General features: G+C 52.3%; 1 long non-coding RNA gene across 2 annotated transcripts in view; it reads left to right on the top strand.

The window, feature by feature from the left end:
- The window catches only part of LOC115944041 (uncharacterized), a 7,561-nt gene extending 454 nt beyond the window's left edge, over positions 1-7,107 (top strand). The window contains exons 2-3 of one of the 2 annotated variants that reach the window (XR_004078615.2): positions 2,566-2,689; positions 3,723-7,107. This is a non-coding gene — a long non-coding RNA (uncharacterized LOC115944041). Of the gene's footprint in view, positions 1-6; positions 2,690-3,722 lie in introns of those variants that run through there. The other variant, XR_014149252.1, reaches the window with a different exon arrangement.
- The last annotated feature ends 5,591 nt before the right edge of the window (positions 7,108-12,698 follow it).

Raw genomic sequence — 12,698 nt, 5'->3', positions numbered from 1 at the left:
GCAGACCTCTTTTCAAGTTGAGAACTGCTTTCAAAACCCGGAAATGGTGGCCAGGCCGTGGTCTGTCTCCTGCAGGGCGGTGGGCAGAACAGGGCTGAGTGGGAGGATGGCAGACAGGCCTGCAGGGACCCCAGACCCACCTTACTGCCGGGCACACCTGCCAAGGACAGGCCGCCGGAGCCTGACTGCAGGGACATATTTAGAAACAATTCATTCTCTGGGTGGAGGGGGAGGGGACCCCTTTATTTTCCTCCGTACAGAAATAGCTCTCATCAGATAGGAGTTCTTGAGCCCTCTGGGGTGAGAGGCAGCTCTGAAATAGAAGGAAAGATATTAAGGATTTTAGACAGACAAGAAAACTCCTGAGCTCACTGAAACCGAGTTTAAAATATTTCTCTAAAAATAAGCTTTGTTTTCCTTGTGGATTCCTCTGGCAATCGGACCCTCGTGTCAGGGTGCTTAGCTGGCCTATGAAGCCAGGCGGAATTTTTAAAAAAGCAAGTGTTTCCCAGCCATGGCCTTGGAAAGTTCTCTGTTTTCCATTTATTAAACTCCTAGTTTCCAGCTAATTAAAATAATTTTCAAATAAAACTCCATAGCCCAGCAATATTTGGTGCAACACAGAATTTTCAGTGACCCCTCTGCAAGAGGCTGGGCTGGGCTGGGCTGTGGGATGGCCTGGGACCCCCTCCCCTGGGCCAGTTTTATGGGGAGAGGGACCCTTCAAAATGCAGGTCCAGGGCCTTACGTTACCAAATCCCAGCACCCTCACGGTGACAGGTGAGGGGCTGCTTGCAAGGCTGTCTCTGAGCCGTGCACCACTTGAGAAGGGGTTGTGGGGTCACTGGGAAACTGCTGTTTGCCAGCCTGCACCAGGGAGCACAGGAGGGGTACACTGCTGGGGTGGGGGGGCACTGGACTGATGTATGTGGCAGGTGGTCCTGTGCTACCTGGTCGCCTCTTCCTGGCCCGGCTGGTGATGAAGCTTCAGGTCCAGTCAAGCCAGTGTGCCAGGACTTTATTGGGCACCTACAGGATGCCCAGACTCCCAAGACAGCACGTTGTGAAGCAGAAAGCAGAGACACGGCCAGGCAGGAGGCTCGTGTCACCCAGGGCCATACCTGGTGACAGGTCTGTCCCCTCGCTGCCCTGAGATCCAGTCCAGACATCAAAGGGAGGGTGCGCTGGGGCTGCTGGCCAGGACCCTTCAACCGTCCCACAGATGGTTCTTGATTGTCTAGTAAATGCCTGCACTGGGGTAACAGAGGCGGGCTGACCGATGTTGTCCCCTGCCTTCAGGGAGTGTTCCCATCTTCCAGGTTCGTTCATGATGTAGCATGCATCAGCTGTCATTCCTTTGTAGAGCAGGATAATATTCCATTATATGGCTTGTACTACATTTGGTTTATCCACTCACCAGTTGATAGACATTTGAGTTGTTCCAGCTTCTTGGCTCTTGTTGAATAATACTGCTATGTCACCCGTGTACAAGTTTTTGTGCATGTGAACATGTTTTCAGTTCTTTGGGTTATATACCTAGAAGTAGAATTGCTGGATCATATAGTAACTCTATGTTTAACTTTTTGAGGGACTGTCTTACTATTTTCCAAAGTGACACATTGGTTTTCAGAATTGCTTTTTTTTAAGGTTTTTATTTATTTTCTTAAAGATTTATATTTATTTACTAGAGAGAGAGAGCGTGCACAAATATGAGGGGGTGGGGGCAGAAGGAGAGGGGAAAAGCAGGCTCCCCACTGAGCAAGGAGCCCAATGCGGGGCTTGATCCCAGGACCTTGAGATCATGACCTGAGCCAAAGACAGACACTTAACCGACTGAGCCACCCAAGCGCCCCCAGAACTGTTTTATTAATGTTAGTTTCCCCCTCTCAACCTCCTGCAGGCTTCATCATGTCCACATAAAAAACTTGTACACTGTTCACAATAGCCAGAAAGTGGAAACAACCCAAATGTCCATCAATAGATGAATAATAAGTCAACAAAATATGGCCTATCCTTAGAATAGTATTTAGTTATAGAAAGGAATGAAATACTGACACATGGAAGCACCTTAGAAACAACAAGGTGCCTGGGTGGCTCAGTCAGTTAAGCATCTGCCTTCAGCTCAGGTCATGATCCCAGGGTCCTGGGATCGAGTCCGGCATCAGGCTCTCTGCTCAGCGGGGAATCTGCTTCTCCCTCTCCCTCTGCCCCTCCCCACTGCTCATTCTCTCTCTCTCTCTCTCTCAAATAAATCTTTAAAAAACAAAAACATAATGTTAAGTGAAAGAAGCCAGACACAAAAGGCCATATGTTGTATGATTCCACTTACATGATATGTTCAGAATAGGCAAATCCGTAGAGACAGAAAGTAGACTGGCGGTGGCCGGGAGCTAGGGGACCAATGAGGAATGACTGCTGATAGATGTGTTTCTTTTGGGGTTGATGGAGATATTCTGGAAATAGATAATGATGGTTGCACAGCCGTGTGAACATACTAGAATTTGTACATTTGTATATTTTAAACTGGTGAGTTTTATTGTGTGTAAATGATATTTTTCCTTTTAGAAAATGTATACGCACAAGCTGAAATCCAGGCTACAAAAGGAAAGGACAGCGAGAAAGCCTCTACCAGGGAAACCAACCTCACTTAGGGTCCAGGAAGCCCTTACGAATGTAGGAAGGGCAAATGGTAAGTAACAATAAGATAAAGGGCCAGTGAAAGAGTTTTCAGGTAAAAGGAGCTAGTGCAAAAGCCCTGTGGTTAGAGGGAGCATGGTTCCAGAGAGGGAAGGAAAGAAGGATATGGTGCCAAGGGGTAGAGAAAAGAGCAAGGTGGCACAGGATGGGGCTGGGGCAGTGGGCTCAGCCCTCAGAAGATCTCGCCTGCCTTCTGCTTCCCACCAATTCCTCTGTTAGAACATCGTTTTTTTTTTTTTTTAAGATTTTATTTATTTATTTGAGAGAGAGAGAATGAGAGACAGAGAGCATGAGAGGGAGGAAGGTCAGAGGGAGAAGGAGACTCCCTGCTGAGCAGGGAGCCCGATGCGGGACTCGATCCCGGGACCCCAGGATCATGACCTGAGCTGAAGGCAGTCGCTTAACCAACTGAGCCACCCAGGCGCCCCAGAACATCGTATTTTTGGTTCAGTGATTTCTACACTCTTGTTTTCTCATATTATCCTAACGCTACTTCACAATGCCTACATCGTTCACCTCAGTTCATCTCATCACAGGGGCGTTTTATCATCTCACATCACAACAAGGCTGAGTGCAGTACAGGAAGATATCTTGAGAGACCACATTCATGCAATTTTCATTACAGGATAGTGTTATAATTGTTCTATTTTATTATTATTGTTTATCTCTTAGTGTGCCTAATTCATAAGTGAAACTTTATCATAGGTATATATGCATATATAGGAAAAAGCATAGTATATGCAGGGTGTGGGGCTATTTATGGTTTCAGGCATCCCCTGGGGGCCTTGAAACGCATCCCCTACAATAAGGGGGTAGGCCACCATATTACCATTGTGCTTCATCACCTTCTGCTTCCCCTCCTCCCCAGCTCACGCCCACAGGTCTCCTGGTAGGAATGCCTTAAAGATTCTAATAATAGTTACTCTTTATGGAGCTTCCATCATATACTCAAGCTTTACGTATGTTAAGGACAGTCCTTCATATCCACCCAAGACTGAGGTACTGTTACTATCCCCATTTCACAGATGAGGAAACTGAGCTCAGAGGAGTCATCATATGCCTGAAACTGGAAAAGCTGGAGCAGAATTCAAAAGAATCTAAACTGTTGCTCCTTCAAATCGCCTGGGGCTACTGCTCTGACGCCTCTCTACCTGCCTTTCTTTCTCACACTGTCTATAAACCTGTATTTCCAAGAAGACTTCCAGGATTCCCTTCCAGGGTAGACTGTGTCCTGCCTCATCTGTGCTTTTAACTGTGTTCAATTTTTACAGTCTTTAATTGTGTTCACTTAGTTCAAGTCACCCTTCAGCTCAAAATCCTCACTCAGAATAAAACCTAAAATCTCAACGAGGCCTACAAGGTCCTCTGTTATCTGTCCCTCCCCACCAGCTCCCTCCTTTACCTTCTGGCCTTGACTCTACCTTTCCCTCATCCTGCACCAACCACACAGGCCCCCTTGCTGGTCCTCAATCATGCTGCGCCTGCTCTCTGTCTCAGGGCCTTTGCACTTGCTATTCCCCCCATGCTCTTCCACATGACCCTTTCCTTCAGTTTCCTGCTGTCACCTTTTCAGGGGGCCGCCCAGACCACCCTCTCTAAAACAACACCCCCAACTGGTGTCATTCCTCTCATCCGGTTTTATGTTTTCCCTAGCATTTGTCATCCTTTAACATTTTTTAAATGCCTTTGTTTATGTACCTACTGTCCTTCCTGCTTAGACTCTAAGCTTCATGAGGGCAGGCGCTGTCCCCAGAGCAGGGGAAACCACTGAAGGATTTTAAGCTGGGGAGTAAGAGAACCACATTTACATCTTTTAAAGTTCATTTATTTATACTCTCTACACCAAACATGGGGCATAAACTCACAACCCCGAAATCAAGAGCCGCAAGCTCTACCAACTGAGCCAGCCGGGCGCCCCAACCACATTTACATTTTTAAAGCATTTCAGGCGCCCGGGTGGCTCAGTTGGTTAAGCGTCTGCCTTCTGCTCAAGTCGTGATCCCAGAGTCGCCGGATCGAGCCCCACTTCAGGCTCTCTGCTCAGAGGGGAGTTGGCTTCTCCCTCTCCCTCTGCTCCTCCCCCTACCCCCCGCTCATGCTCTCTGTCTCTCTCATAGATAAATAAAATCTTAAAAAAAAAAATAAAGAATTTCAGTTGTATGAAGAGTAGACTGAGGAAAAAAAGTATTCCTTATAAAAACAATTGTAATGCTAAAAGGGTTTAAAACTCATGACCTAGTGTATCCCTTTCATTCCACAGATGAGAAAACTAAGGCTTAGAGAGGGTGGAGGGGACCCCTCTAGAGACTTTCCAATTTCTGGCTTTCTACAAGAGCCCTGGAAAAAGAGACCACCCAGGACACTGTCCTCCCTAGGTATGATCTGTACCCATAGGGCTGTTGGTAAAAATGGAAATACCAACTCTCACCAAAGCAGACCTAAATCCCTCTGGGCTGAGAGGCTGGGAGCAGCTGGTTTCGGGATGTTCTGTCCCTCCAGCCTCTCAGGGAGGGCCTGGAGGGTCCACAGGGTGGCCCTGGCCAGGAGCTTACAAAGCACAACCCTGTGAGCCCAGAGCTGCCGCAGGGGCTGGGGCAAGGGAGGACTCCAGGCCGGTGTCCCCACCACTGTGTCACTCAGGGTTACAAGCAGAGGCTCCCATAGACCTCCATTCAAACCTCATCCCACGGCCACTCCCTCCCTGTGTAATCCCGAGCAGACCTCTGAGCCTCGGTCTCCTCATCGTGAAATGGGGATGATGGTACAGTTCTACGGTGCAAAGCCCCCGCGAGGGTCAAGTGTGATGCCACGTGTGAAGTGTCTAGGAGCAGGCCTGGTTCAGGGTCCCCCCGATGAAACTGTGCAGATGAGCAGAGTGGTCAGCAACCCGGGCTGCCTGAGACCACGGACCAGCTGCTAAGGCTCTCTGTGCCTTGATGTCCTCATCTACAAAATATCGGGCCTATTCCCTAGGGCTCTCATGAAGCTTAAATGAGTCAACTCATGTAGTGAGAAGAGAACCTGGCTCAGCAAAAGCGCGACATAGGGGAGGGGCGTGGGGGAGCGGGCAAAATGGGTGAAGGGAAGTGGGAGGTCCAGGCTTCCAGTTAGGGAATGAATAAGTCACAGTATAAAAGGGACTATAGTCAACGGTACTGTAACAGTGTTTTGTGGTGACATACGGTAGCTACACTTGTGAACAGAGTATAACATACAGAGATCACTATGTTGTACACCTGAAACTAATGTAGCATTGTGCGTCAACTAGACTTCTAAATACAGGGACGAAGACATACATACTGTATATATACATACATAAATGTAACAATTTGTTATTGAATCTCTTGGGTTTTTTTCACACTTAAACAACAGGCACCAAATCTGAGGGGGTCAGGAAGGCCCCCTTGTCTGCCTCTACCAAAACTCCCCCAACCACACGAGCCTGAAGATACGGCAACTGCCTTTCTTTAGAAATCCTAGATAGATCTGCCCTGTCCAAAATGGCAGGCACTAGCCACATGTGACTACTTAAATTTAATTTCTATTAATCAAAATTTAAAACTCACTTCCTCAGTTGCCTAGCCACATTTCAAGTGCCCGACAGCCACAGGCACTGAACAGCACCACTCTTCTAGAGTGTTCTATAAAATGCAAATAGCTATACGGAAGGAAGCCTCTAGCATCTGACCCTTGAAGGGTTGTCCTTTTCCAAAGCCAGTCCCGGAACATACCCATGATGCCCTTGATGGCTCTCCCTCCCTCCCTCAGCCAAGAGAGTCCGAAATATTCCCAAACCACCCCTCTGTCCAGTAGACTACCAGTGCTAGTGGGGGAGAAACCAAGGGACCACTCACCGCATGGTGGCACCTCACAGCCCTGTCTAGCAGCCTGGGACCTGCCTCCTCTCAGACACCCCAGGGACACGGACCCCTCCCGTGGTCCCTGCCTCCACAGCTGTGATACCACATCCATCCAAGTCACTGATGCCAGAACCTCGTGTCCTCCGGGAGTCTCTCTCCAGTTCCCTCCACCCCTTCCCTCATAGGCTGCCTGAAGCTCATGACTCTGCTCTCTCACCATGCCCAGACACTGCCCCCTCTCTCTTGTCTTTACTGCCTCGGCAGCTCAGGCTCCTCCTCTCCCCAGACCCGGCGAGGAAGCGGGAGCCCCCAGCTGCTCCTCCTCCTGGCCACCATTCATCATTCCGAGCCAGCTTCGAAAACACTTAGGCAGAGGCGCCTGGGCGGCACAGTCGGTTAAGCATCTGACTCCTGGTTTCGGCTCGGGTCGCGATCTCAGGGTCTTGGGATTGAGCCCCGCATGGGGCTCCGTGCTCAACACAGGGTCTGCTTGAGATTCTCTCTCCCTCTGCTCCTCTCTCTCTCTCTCAAATAAATATTTTAAAATAAAACGCTTAGGCAATCATGCCCCTCCTGCCCTAAGTCCCCGCAGGGTGCCCTCACCCCCAGCTCAAGGCCACGCTTCCAAACATGCTCGATGAGGCTCTGCCTTGCCCCGGCTGCCCCTCACCTGCCCTGGAGTGCTGGTGGCTGATGATTCCTTATGGACCTCTGCTCTCCCCGTGCCCCTGCCTGGAACATGCCGCGACGTCCCCCTGCTTCGTCTGCCTCCGCTGAACCTCAGCCTCGGATCTGGCCCCTCCGCCATCCCGCCCAGCTCCCCAGGGCCCCGCCAAGGCCTTTGCAGGAGCACAGAGCACATTATCCTATACCAGCTGGTGAGGGCTCCGTGGACTCTCCAGCCTGGAAGTTCCCTCCCTGCACGTTCCAGCCTGGCTCCTAGAAAGGCCTCAGTGACTGCGGCGCAGGCTGAGCCCCCTGTGAGAGGGGTGCTGTTCTCTCCCACTTGACAGATGAGAAGAATGCAGCTCGGGGAAGTGAAGAACTCGCTCCAGGTCTGCCAGCTCATGAATGGTGGGGCCATGACTCCGCTCCCACCGCTCCCCCACGGGTGCCCCAGCCCTTCAGAAGGGGGACATCAGGTTCTGGCATCCGGAAGTGTCCCTCCTCACCTTCCTCCTCAGTCCCACTCAGCAAAGCTGACTGCTCTGTGTGGTGTTTGTGCGAGGAAGCCCCGAGATTTGACTGTGAGGCTAGACACACGTGCTCGTGTACTGCGTCCGTCCACAGAACCAGGGCATGCCGGCCCACTGTCCACACGCAGGGTACCAGCACCTTCTCTCAGTGCTGACATGGTACTCCACAGCATGAGGGCCCTTGCCATGGCCGCCAAGGTTCCCACTAGTGCAGTTCTGTGGACAAGGGCAGCACACGCATCCTTCTGTTCAGACCCTCGCGTGAGGATTTCCATCAGATGAACCCCGAAGGGCAGCACAACTGAGTTGCGGGGCAGCTCACGTGTTGCTGTGGAGGGAAAGGTGCATTGACCTGCCCTCCTAGCAGCCCTCCACACATACCTGCCATCCCACTGTGCCTCGGAGGCCGTTTCCACCCGTCTGCTCCCTGTACGCCTGTTCGGAATTTCTGGAGTCTGCACGGCAGAGGCTGCCCCCTGGGGTCTGGGCTTTCTCGGTCTCCTCGTCCTGTTCTCAAACCCCCGCTGCGGCCCAGCCCACCTCCCCACACCCCCAGCTCTTAGAGGGCAGCCTGGGGTTGTCCACCTGCCGGGCTGGTGCCAAAGCCTAAGGCTGCCCCCTGGGAGCCCCAGAGCAGGCCGGGGTCAGTCCCACTGGAGCTTGAGGGCCAGGAGGCGGGAAAACTCTCCCCCTGAAACCGGGGATGGGGGGAGGCCCCCCCCCCGGCGGGACTCCTGGTGGGGGCGGCAGAAGGGGCCCTGAGACAACAGTCTTGCCAACTGAGGGTGTGAGACTGTGCAGGTGTATCTCTTCGAGAGCGTGTGGGTGAGTGTGTGTGTGCGCCTGATCCCGTGCCAATGTGCGTGTGTGTTTTAGGGGCGGTTGTGTGAGGCGTTATGTAATGGAGGCACTCCCTGGGGCCAACAAACCGCAGTGGTGTAACCGCCGGCCGGCCAGGCCACCAGAAGGAAAGGAGGGAATATGTAAACACCATTCTGGGCCTTTCCATTGCCTGCCACAAACAGGCCCTGGACAGAGCGGCTCTTCCGGTCCTCCATTCCTGCTGCCTTAGCCCTGTGTGCTGGCCTGGGAGGGGGTGATAATGGAGGCCGAGGAGCCTAGGCCAGGGGTCAAAGAACTCTCCAGAAGTGAACATCCGAGGCTCTTGATCCCAGCCCAAGGGGCGAGACAGAGAGGAGAGCCCATTGGGGTCTACCTGGGCTTCTCCTGGGTCTGCCACAGGCCATGCGTCCCCCACAAGTTAGGCATGCTGCCTTCCTCACCCCCAGAGTTGCTTTCTCTTTAAAGCCTTTGGACGCTCCCTGTGTCCCAGAGGCCTCTCCCCGGCACTGGAGCCCCTGGCCCTGCAGTGAGCCAGTGCAGACTCACGAGCGGACTCACCACTCACGTGCATGCTCACACTCTTGGGGTGGCCTCCGAGCCAGCTGTCTCTGCCTCTCTGTCTCTCAGGGACACCCGAAGGTGCATCTCTCCCTGCCCCCGACACCTCATCCCAGGCCAGCCGCCTGCCTTCCAGCTGGCTCCCAGCAGCTCAGCCCTTCTGCACCGAACCAAGCCTCCCTCTTCCAGGAAGCCTCCCCTGCCCGCTCCCGGCCATGGTCCCCTCTTCCTGCTCTGAGCTCCTGAGGAGCCTCTGGACACACAAGCTGACATCCGGCCCTGTACAATCGCCCCTCGTTCTCCAGTTGTTCGCTTTAATAATAATGGCCACGATTTGTGCGGCACGCTCTCTGCCAAACCCGGGCCCTTAAGGTACCCTTGGTATGACCGTGTCACCCTCACGGCAGCCCGAGGGCCTTTTGCTCCAAGATCAACCCAGCCAGGTTGGTGGCAGGAGAGCACACGGTTGAAGGAAGTATCTTGTAACCTGGGTGGGCTGGTCAGCTCCAGGAAAGCCAGCCTCTGACTCAGAGACCCTACAGCCAAGGCTCACCCTGTGGGCTTCCAGTGGCCTAGGAGGTTCAGGGTCCTCTTGACTTTGGGGTCCTTCCCTGAGAACCCTTTGGAGAAGTTGTCAGCAAGCAGGCTGTGTGTCCTTGTGAATGCACAGGAGGGAGGGGAGAGAGAAAATTCTCTTCACTAAGGTAGAAACCCACACCAGGGGGCCAGGTGAGTAAAAACCAGAAAGCTAGAAAGCAAAGATGACTCAGGAGACAGAGATGATACTGGCCAAAGTGAAAGACAGGGCAGGGCAGCAGGAAAGAAGGGGGAGCCCAGGCGAGAGGGAGAGGTGGCCTACGTAGGGCTGGCCCCGGGGTCACCCCCCCAGCCCCCGACCCACAGAGGAAACCTCCTGCTCGCTCACCCTGGCCCTGGAGAACCCAGGATCACCTCCCCTGCTTCCGTCTGCTCCCCTAGCGTGCTGAGCCCATGCAGTCACCCACCCTTGAGGGGGCAGGATTGTCCATGGCCCAGCAGTAAAATTATCTGGTTGTACAAGAATTAAACGCATAAAATATACCACACCTGGCACACAATGACACTAAATCATGCCAGGGCCTCCTCTCAGCCCTCCTTGACCACCGTCCCTGCAAGCCTTCCCGTGGTCACTCCTTTTAGCAAGTCGAAGCTCACGGAGAGACCCCTGGCGCTGGGCTGGCATTGGGGTACCATGGAGGAGGCATGCAGAGGTGCTTGAGAACCCCTCGCCCTGCCCTGGGATGGAGGTGGGTGACCTCACCCACCTTGTCCAGTTTAGAAGGTCCCTTTGTCTCCCTTGGCCTCTATTTAACTCGTGCTGCTTCTCTGTGCAGCTTCCTCCGGCTGTCCAGGTCCCGGACACCCAACATGGTCATGCCCTCCCGAAGCAAGTGCTGCTCACCTGCTGTTCCCAAACACAGCCTCCGGAGCCAGACGGACTCTCCCCATCCCAGTTTTCCCTCTTACCAGCTGTGTGACCTGGGGCAAGTTCCTCAATCCCTCTGTGCCTCTGTTTCCTCATCTATTATTCTGTCCCCGGGAGGTCCTAGGGGAAGTTTTGTCTCATCAAATAGCACCCATATTCCGGAAGGGCCTATACCAAGCCCATTCTTCAGGCCATACCACCTTTTAAAAATCTCCACCTCCACTTTAAGAGAGGGTCACCCCATGTTAGAGAGACAAAAATTGAGGTTCAGAGAAACCACATGCCTTGCCCAGGGCCAGGAGCTTCTCTGCCTCCATTGGATTCATTGCAACTCTGATTTCTGGGTTCTGAGATGGGCCACAGAGGTTCTGGCCCAGGGGTGATTAGGAAAGAGGTGAGTGAACATTCCAAATGCGCTAACAAGAGACTGGACACTGCATAGAGGCCTATTCACAGGGGACTTCTTCCCCCCCACCCCCAGCTCATCTGTGGGGTGGTAAGTTCCACATGGCCCAAGGATATGCCTGGTCTGCGAGTGCTGATCAGAGATGTTGAGCTGTGAAGTTAAGTTAAAAGAGCAAGTGAAGATCTGTGTTGACAGCTCAACCTTCTTTCCCGTACATTCTCTTTAACGGACACACATGCTTATATGTGCTAGTGTGGACATAACATTTTCTTCTGTTACCCAGTTGCTGTCAGAGGCTGGGGAAAGGATGAAGGGAGGGCATGTTTTATTTTAAATGTTTCTCTTTTGTTTGACTTTCCTACCATGTGCATATATTATTCGTTTTTTTAATTAGTTTTTTAATTGAGCAGGTGCTTTATGAGCACTTAGGATATGAGCCATTCTGCTCTTTTTCTGTAGTGTCAAAAAAAAATATGTAACTGAAGTTGGGAGAGGGGGTAGAGTTGTATGGGGTCTTGCTGTTGAGGGCAGGGCCTGGCTGGGAGCAAGAGGCTGAAGGGCCATGGACCCAGAAAGAGGAGGGGGAGGGGGCTCTGCTTAGTGATTCTCCCTCCCCACTCCCAACTGGCTCAGGAGGACTTTGAGGGGCCCAGGCCAGCGCTTGAGGCTTTGGAGCCCTCTCTCCCATTGTTTGAGCTAAAGCTTGCGCAGCGTAGGCTCCTTTTCTATGGGGACAAGAACCAGGACCTCTGTCTGTTTGCCCGAGTTTTGCCTGCAATTTGCATGACCCACCGCTGCCCGTCCTGCTTTCTGAACCTCTGGTCCTAGTTCCCCCACCCCGACCCCACCCCGAAGTTGCAGCGAGCCTGCAGGCCAGGACTGAGGTCTGCAGCGTGCTCTGTGGCCAGGTGCTCTGTGCCGAGGCCCGCCCTCCCGTGTTCTCACTGGGAGCCTCCTGGGGCCCTGCTGCAGCCAGGCCTCCCTAGTTTGCAGTCACAGCTGGCTCAGTACCTGGCTTCCCTCACCACTGACCACCATGCCAAGCCATTACCCACATCCTAGCGGACAGAGACCCCCATACCTCCCTCAAGTGGGAAGAGTGCTGTGAGCTCCGTTTCATAGCCTGAGAAACTGAGGTCCAGGTTGGTAAGTGACTTTCCAAGGCCGATGGCAAGCTAGTGACATAACAGAGCCTGAGATTCAGGCCTGTCTCCAGTCCTGGGTGCTCGACCCGTTAGGGTGAGCTGATAAAAAAATGAATTTAGTATGAGCTCAGGTTTATTTAAAGAAAAACCCATCTTTAAAGTGACCCATCTCAGTATCATATGTCATTAGGGAATTGTGGATTAAAACAACAAGACACCACTGCACACCTGTTCGAAGGGCGAAAATCCAAAATACTGACAACACCAAATGCTGGCGAGGATATAGAGAAACAATAACTCTCATTCATTGCTGGTGGGAATGCAAAATGGTACAGCCACTTTGGAACGCAGTTTGGCCGCTTTTTACCAAACTAAACAAACACACTGTTTATGATCTAGCAGTTGCATTCCTTGGTATTTACCCAAATGAGTTGAAAACTTATGTCCACACAAAAACCTGCACATGGATGTTTATAGCAGCTTGCCGCAACTTGGAAGCAACCGAGATGTCCTTCAGTAGGTGAATGG

This window comes from Leptonychotes weddellii, chromosome 10 (assembly GCF_054177405.1).
Source record: "Leptonychotes weddellii isolate Sample4059 chromosome 10, ASM5417740v2, whole genome shotgun sequence".
NCBI lineage: Eukaryota > Metazoa > Chordata > Mammalia > Carnivora > Phocidae > Leptonychotes > Leptonychotes weddellii.
This window is presented reverse-complemented; position numbering and strand designations above follow the sequence as displayed.